The sequence below is a fragment of the Panthera onca genome, chromosome B1 (genome assembly GCF_046562875.1).
Source record: "Panthera onca isolate mPanOnc1 chromosome B1, mPanOnc1 haplotype 2, whole genome shotgun sequence".
NCBI classification, from domain to species: domain Eukaryota; kingdom Metazoa; phylum Chordata; class Mammalia; order Carnivora; family Felidae; genus Panthera; species Panthera onca.
In genome coordinates this window covers 52,632,025-52,639,878 of record NC_138342.1, presented here as the reverse complement: position 1 = coordinate 52,639,878, position 7,854 = coordinate 52,632,025, and the positions used below count along the sequence as shown (strand labels likewise).

The window sequence follows — 7,854 nt, the reverse complement described above, 5'->3', positions numbered from 1 at the left end:
ACACAGAACCCATTGCAGGGCTTGAACACACGAACTGGGAGATCATGACCTGAGCCAAAGTCAGAGGCTCAACCGACTGAGCCCTCCAGCACCTCCAAAAATTTTATTTTAAAACTTACTGGGTAGGATACTAGGACTTAGCTATTTTAACAAAGTCCCAGATGATTTTAATATAGGTAGTCCATGGGCTTTGTTTTGTGAAATAGCTTTGCAACAGATATTGAGAAATAGATTCCATACAGGTAAACCTCCTATGAGGTGTTCCTGTATATGTTCCTATGCAAAATATCTTAATATCTTAATCAAGAAGCTTTTTTTCATTATATGAAATTTATTGTCAAATTGGTTTCCATACAACACCCAGTGCTTATCCCAAAAGGTGCCCTCCTCAATACCCATCACCCACCCTCCTCTCCCTCCCACCCCCCATCAACCCTCAGTTTGTTCTCAGTTTTTTTTACACTAATTTATACATTTTTAATTGGTTGCATATATTAACATGTACTATAAGATTCTTTTCTAAGAATCATTACATAATAAATGGATACTGTAAAAAGATCTGATTAGTTAAAAGTAACAAGCATTAACAGATACATACAAAGCTCAGTCTGATCAGACTGGGTGTGAGCCTGTAATGAAGCATGGGGCACCAGCCTTCCCAAGTGGTAGCCTTCACAGGAGGGAGGGGTGGGGGTGGGGTAAAAAGACCACAAGACCGTTAAAAAAATCAGATAACTAATTAGACACAGATTAACTGTAAACAGTTCTCTCTCCCCAGTGGACAAAAAGAATAGCTTTCGATGCCGACTCCACACCAGAACGATTTCTACAGCTTGCCTGTCCTGGCTGCCATATGAGGGTTGATGTGGTGGGTGGGCAGACCCCGATCGAGTCATCACAGGCCTGGGCTGGAGTCTGTCTGCTTGTGTCAGGTGTAGGTATAGGGGTGTGTGTGAGTGTGTGTGTGTGTGTGTGTGTGTGTGTGTGTGTGTAAGGGTGAGTATGTTTGTTGGGGTTTCTTTTGGCAGCTGGATTTGAGAGATGACTTTATGTTTTGTTTGGAAGAGGAGAGGGGGCTTGTGTTGGAAGGCCTGTGTGTTCTTTATTTGTGAAGGACTCTATGCTCTGCTCTCACTGCCCCTTCAGCAACTGCAGCTTTCCGCCAAGGCCTTGGCCCAGTCGTTCTTGTCCAGTTTGATGGGTTTGAGGAATTCGTTGTACAGCTCCACCTCTGTTTCCTGTTTAAGTGCATTCCGTGCAATCCTCTGGAACGCCTGCTCCACGTTGATGGCCTCCTTGGCACTGGTCTCATAGTAGTGCTGTAGCACCAGGCCTGTGCCCACTTTGTGGCCACTTGTCTGTTTTCGAGGTCAATCTTGTTTCCCAACACCACGAAGGGGAAGTTTTCAGGATCCTGGGGACTGGCCTGGATGAGAAACTCATCTCTCCAGCTATCAAGGGTGTTGAATGTGTTGGGGGCGGTGACGTCAAATACCAGGCACAGTCTGTGCCTCTGTAGAGGCCACCAAGGGACTGGAACCGTTCCTGTCCTGCTGTGTCCCAGATCTGCATTGTAACTAGTCTGTCATCCACCATCACCTCGTTTGTCAGAAGTCTGCTCCTATTGTAGCTTTGTACTGATTACTGAATTTCTTGTTCACATACTTGTTCATGAGTGATGTCTTACCAACTCCAGAATCTCCCAGGATGATAACCTTCAGCAACACTTCCTTCCTAGAGGTCATCCTTCAAACGCGGCCTCTCTGCTGGGGGCTCTGGGCCTGGCGCGTAGCTAGGGCCCCCACCGAAGAGGAGATGAAAGGGAGGACAGAGGCAGAGAAGTCCAAGTTCCGGTTCCAGAGGACTCCTCGGCACTCCCCAAGCTTTCAACCTGTTCTCAGTTTTTAAGAGTCTCTTACGCTTTGGCTCTCTCCCACTCTAACCTCTTTTTTTTTTCCTTCCCCTCCCCCATGAGTTTCTGTTAAGTTTCTCAGGATCCACCTAAGAGTGAAAACATATGGTATCTGTCTTTCTCTGTATGGCTTATTTCACTTACCATCACACTTTCCAGTTCCATCCACGTTGCTACAAAGGGCCATATTTCATTCTTTCTCATTGCCACATAGTACTCCATTGTGTATATAAACCACAATTTCTTTATCCATTCATCAGTTGATGGACATTTAGGCTCTTTCCATAATTTGGCTATTGTTGAGAGTGCCGCTATAAACATTGGGGTACAAGTGCCCCTATGCATCAGTACTCCTGTATCCCTTGGGTAAATTCCTAGCAGTAATACTGCTGGGTCATAGGGTAGGTCTATTTTTAATTTTTTGAGGACCCTTCACACTGTTTTCCAGAGTGGCTGCACCAATTTGCATTCCCACCAACAGTGCAATAGGGTTCCCATTTCTCCACATCCACTCTAGCATCTATAGTCTCCTGATTTGATCATTTTGGCCACTCTGACTGGCGTGAGGTGATATCTGAGTGTGGTTTTGATTTGTATTTCCCTGATGAGGAGCGATGTTGAGCATCTTTTCATGTGCCTGTTGGCCATCCGGATGTCTTCTTTAGAGAAGTGTCTATTCATGTTTTCTGCCCGTTTCTTCACTGGATTATTTGTTTTTCGGGTGTGGAGTTTGGTGAGCCCTTTATAGATTTTGGATACTAGCCTTTGTCCAATATGTCATTTGCAAATATCTTTTCCCATTCCGTTGGTTGCCTTTTAGTCTTGTTGGTTGTTTCCTTTGCTGTGCAGAAACTTTTAATCTTCATAAGGTCCCAGTAGTTCATTTTTGCTTTTAATTCCCTTGCCTTTGGGGATGTGTCAAGTAAGAAATTGCTACGGCTGAGGTCAGAGAGGTCTTTTCCTGGTTTCTCCTCTAGGGTTTTGATGGTTTCCTGTCTCACATTCAGGTCCTTTATCCATTTTGAGTTTATTTTTGTGAATGGTGTGAGAAAGTGGTCTAGTTTCAATCTTCTGCATGTTGCTGTCCAGTTCTCCCAGCACCATTTGTTAAAGAGACTGTCTTTTTTCCATTGGATGTTCTTTCCTGCTTTGTCAAAGATGAGTTGGCCATACGTTTGTGGGTCTAGTTCTGGGGTTTCTATTCTATTCCATTGGTCTATGTGTCTGTTTTTGTGCCAATACCATGCTGTCTTGATGATGACAGCTTTGTAGTAGAGGCTAAAGTCTGGGATTGTGATGCCTCCTGATTTGGTCTTCTTCTTCAAAATTACTTTGGCTATTCAGGGCCTTTTGTGGTTCCATATGAATTTTAGGATTGCTTGTTCTAGTTTTGAGAAGAATGCTGGTGCAATTTTGATTGGGATTGCATTGAATGTGTAGATAGCTTTGGGTAGTATTGACATTCTGACACTATTTATTCTTCTAATCCACGAGAATGGAATGCTATTCCATTTCTTTATATCTTCTTCAATTTCCTTCATAAGCTTTCTATACTTTTCAGCATACAGATCTTTTACTTCTTTGGTTAGATTTATCCCTAGATATTTTATGCTTCTTGATGCAATTGTGAATGGGATCAGTTTCTTTGTCTTTCTGTTGCTTCATTGTTAGTGTATAAGAATGCAACTGATTTCTGTACATTGATTTTGTATCCTGCAACTTTGCTGAATTCATGTATCAGTTCTAGCAGACTTTTGGTGGAGTCTATCGGATTTTCCATGTATACTATCTGTCATCTGCAAAAAGTGAAAGCTTGACTTCATCTTTGCCAATTTTGATGCCTTTGATTTCCTTTTGTTGTCTGATTGCTGATGCTAGAACTTCCAACACTATGTTAAACAACAGCAGTGCAAGTGGGCATCCCTGTCGTGTTCCTGATCTCAGGGTAAAAGCTCTCAGTTTTTCCCCATTGAGGATGATGTTAGCTGTGGGCTTTTCATAAATGGCTTTTATGATGTTTAAGTATGTTCCTTCTATCCTGACTTTCTCGAGGGTTTTTATTAAGAAAGGGTGCTGAATTTTGTCAAATGCCTTTTCTGCATTGATTGACAAGATCATATGGTTCTTATCTTTTCTTTTATTGATGTGATGTACCACGTTGATTGATTTGCAAATGTTGAAACAGCCCTGCATCCCAGGAATGAATCCCACTTGATCATGGTGAATAATTCTTTTTATATGCTGTTGAATTCGATTTGCTAGTATCTTATTGAGAATTTTTGCATCCATATACATCAGGGATATTGGCCTGTAGTTCTCTTTTTTTACTGGGTCTCTGATTTAGGAATCAAAGTAATACTGGCTTCATAGAATGAGTCTGGAAGTTTTCCTTCCCTATTTTTTGGAATAGCTTGAGAAGGATAGGTAATATCTCTGCTTTAAATGTCTGGTAGAACTCCCCTGGGAAGCCATCTGTTCCTAAACTCTTATTTTTTGGGAGATTCTTGATAACTGATTCAATTTCTTAGCTGGTTATGGGTCTGTTCAAGCTTTCTATTTCCTCCTGATTGAGTTTTGGAAGCGTGTGGGTGTTTAGGAATTTGTCAATTTCTTCCAGGTTGTCCAATTTGTTGGCATATAATTTTTCATAGTATTCCCTGATAATTGCTTGTATCTCTGAGGGATTGGTTGTAATAATTCCATTTTCATTCATGATTTTATCTGTTTGGGTCATCTCCTTTTTCTTTTTGAAAAGCCTGGCTAGAGGTTTATCAATTTTGTTTATTTTTTAAAAAAACCAACTCTTGGTTTTGTTGATCTGCTGTACAGTTTTTTTAGATTCTATATTGTTTATTTCTGCTCTGATCTTTATTATTTCTCTTCTTCTGCTGGATTTAGGCTGTCTTTGCTGTTCTGCTTCTATTTCCTTTAGGAGTGCTATTAGACTTTGTATTTGGGATTTTTCTTGTTTCTTGAGATCGGCTTGGATTGCGTTGTATTTTCCTCTCAGGACTGCCTTTTCTGCATCCCAAAGCGTTTGGGTTGCTGTATTTTCATTTTTGTTTGTTTCCATATATTTTTTAATTTCTTCTCAAATTGCCTGGTTGACCCACTCATTCTTTAGTAGGGTATTCTTTAACCTCCATGCTTTTGGAGGTTTTCCAGACTTTTTCCTGTGGTTGATTTCAAGCTTCATAGCATTGTGGTCTGAAAGTATGCATGGTATAATTTCAATTCTTGTATACTTATGAAGGGCTGTTTTGTGACCCAGGATGTGATCTATCTTGGAGAATGTTCCATGTGCACTCGAGAAGAAAGTATATTCTGTTGCTTTGGGATGCAGAGTTCTAAATATATCTATCAAGTCCATCTGATCCAATGTATCATTCAGGGCCCTTGTTTCTTTATTGACCATGTGTCTAGATGATCTATCCATTGCTGTAAGTGGAGTGTTAAAGTCCCCTGCAATTACCACATTCTTACCAATAAGGTTGCTTATGTTTGTGAGTAATTGTTTTATATATTTGGGGGCTCCCATATTCGGCACATAGACATTTATAATTGTTAGCTCTTCCTGATGGATAGACCCTGTAATTATTATATAATGCCCTTCTTCATCTCTTGTTACAGCCTTTAATTTAAAGTCTAGTTTGTCTGATATAAGTATGGCTATTCCAGCTTTCTTTTGACTTCCAGTGGCATGATAAATAGTTCTCCATCCCCTCACTGTCAATCTGAAGGTGTCCTCAGGTCTAAAATGAGTCTCTTGTAGACAGCAAATAGATGGGTCTTGTTTTTTATCCATTCTGATACCCTATGTCTTTTGGTTGGCACATTGAGTCCATTTACATTCAGTTTTATTATAGAAAGATACGGGGTTAGAGTCATTGTGATGTCTGTATGTTTTATGCTTGTAGCGATGTCTCTGGTACTTTGTCTCACAGGATCCCCCTTAGGATCTCTTGTAGGGCTGGTTTAGTGGTGATGAATTCCTTCAGTTTGTGTTTGTTTGGGAAGGCCTTTATCTCTCCTTCTATTCTACATGACAGACACGCTGGATAAAGGATTCTTGGCTGCATATTTTTTCTGTTCAGCACATTGAAGATATCCTGCCATTCCTTTCTGGCCTGCCAAATTTCAGAAGAGAGATCAGTCACGAGTCTTATAGGTCTCCCTTTATATGTGAGGGCACTTTTATCCCTCGCTGCTTTCAGAATTTTCTCTTTATCCTTGTATTTTTCCATTTCACTATGATATGTCATGCAGAAGATGGATTCAAGTTCTGTCTGAAGGGAGTTCTCTGTGCCTCTTGGATTTCAATGCCTTTTTCCTTCCCCAGATCAGGGAAGTTGTCAGCTATTATTTCTTCAAGTACACCTTCAGCACCTTTCCCTCTCCCTTCCTCCTCTGGAATACCAATTGTGCATAGATTATTTCTCTTTAGTGCATTACTTAGTTCTCTAATTTTCCCCTCATACTCCTGGATTTTTTTTATCTCTCTTTTTCTCACCTTCCTCTTTTTCCATAATTTTATCTTCTAGTTCACCTATTCTCTCCTCTGCCTCTTCAATCCTAGCCATGGTCTTTTCCATTTTATTTTGCAGCTCGTTTATAGCACTTTTTAGCTCCTCCTGACTATTCCTTAGTCCCGTGATCTCTATAGCAATAGATTCTCTGCTTTCCTCTATACTCTTTTCAATCCCAGAAATTAATTTTATGACTATCATTCTAAATTCACTTTCTGTTATATTGTTTAAACACTTTTTGATCAGTTTGTTAGCTCTTGTTATTTCTTGGAGATTCTTTTGAGGGGATTTCTTCCATTTGATCATTTTGGATAGTCCCTGGAATAGTGCGGACCTGCAGGGCACTTCCCCTGTGGTGTGTTGAATAACTGGAGTTGGTGGGCGGGGCCACAGTCAGACCTGATGTCTGTCCCCAGCCCACTGCTGGGGCCACAGTCAGACTGGTGTGTACCTTCTCTTCCCCTCTCCTAGGGGCGGGATTCACTGTGGGGTGGCGTGGCCCGTCTGGGCTACTTGCACACTGCCAGGCTTGTGGTGCTGGGGATCTGGCGCATTAGCTGGGGAGGATAGGCAAGGTGCACAGTGGCGGGAGGGGCAGGGTCAGCTCACTTATCCTTCAGTGAACCACTTCGGGAGGGACCCTGCGGGAGGGAGTCCGACCAGAAGCCAGAGGGGTGGATCCGCAGAAGCACAGTGTTGGGTGTTTGCAGTGTGCAAGCAAGTTCCCTGGCAGTAATTGGTTCCCTTTGGGATTTTGGCTGGGGGATGGGTGAGGGAGATGGCGCTGGCGAGCGCCTTTGTTCCCCGCCAAGCTGAGCTCTGTCATCCGGGGTTCAACAACTCTCCCTCCCGTTGTCCTCCAGCCCTCCCGTTCTCAGTGCAGAGCTGTTAGCTTATAACCTTCCAGATGTTAAGTCCCGCTTGCTGTCCAAACACACTCCGTCGGGCCCTTCCACTTTTGCAAGCCAGACTCGGGGGCTCTGATTGGCCGGCAGGCTGCCCCTCCGCCCCGGCTTCCTCCCGCCAGTCCCTGTAGCAAGCACCACCTCTCTGCCCTTCCTACCCTCTTCTGTGGGCCTCTCTTCTGTGCTTGGCTCCGGAGACTCCGTTCTCCTAATCCTCTGCCGGTTTTCTGGGTTATTTAGGCAGGTGTAGGTGGAATCTAAGTGATCAGCAGGTCGTGGTGAGTCCAGCGTCCTCCTATGCCGCCATCTTCCCCAGGTCCTCTTAATCAAGAAGCTTAATAGACCATGGACCATTGAATCCAATCATGCCTTCAGTAAATGTTTCCTGAGAACTCTGCTGGAATGTGGGGATAGAACAGTACACAAGAAAGTTTCATTTTCTTCAATAATCTAGTGGAGGTAAACAGGTCAGGCAAGATTATGAGGGTTACAGTGGGACCTACAAGGTGCT

The 7,854-nt window shown here is 42.7% G+C and overlaps 1 pseudogene; it reads right to left on the bottom strand.

Annotated features, from left to right (window-relative positions):
- Positions 1–707: 707 nt before the first annotated feature.
- LOC132692480 (ras-related protein Rab-7a pseudogene) lies at positions 708–1,906 on the bottom strand (annotated as a pseudogene).
- Positions 1,907–7,854: the final 5,948 nt, after the last annotated feature.